Genomic DNA, 392 nt, shown 5'->3' with positions numbered 1-392 from the left:
ACACACCCCCTCCCCCGCCTTTTGTTAAATGCATATGCGCGAAATAAGTCAGCAGAAGCACCACGAACAGAGCGCAAGAGAGGGGGAACAGACAGCGAGAGGGAGAGGGAGGGAACGGGAGGGAGAGGGAGGGAGCGGGAGGGAGAGGGAGGGAGCGGGAGGGAGGGGCAAGCGTCAGCCTAAGGGCGAGTGTGAGGAGAGGGCAGGAAAAGAGTGAGTGCGAGGGTGAGGAAGTGGACGAGTTTAATCCCAGTGCATTTCAACAGGCGCGCGCGCGCTCGCTCCCGCACAAATGCACTCGCAAACACACGCGCGCATGTAAGGCTTAACAAAGCTAATGGATTTATATTAGGAAAACATCAGCAGAATGCTCTCGAGATACTCACGTCCTT

The sequence above is a fragment of the Penaeus monodon genome, chromosome 19, assembly GCF_015228065.2.
Source record: "Penaeus monodon isolate SGIC_2016 chromosome 19, NSTDA_Pmon_1, whole genome shotgun sequence".
Lineage (NCBI taxonomy): Eukaryota > Metazoa > Arthropoda > Malacostraca > Decapoda > Penaeidae > Penaeus > Penaeus monodon.
This window is presented reverse-complemented; position numbering follows the sequence as displayed.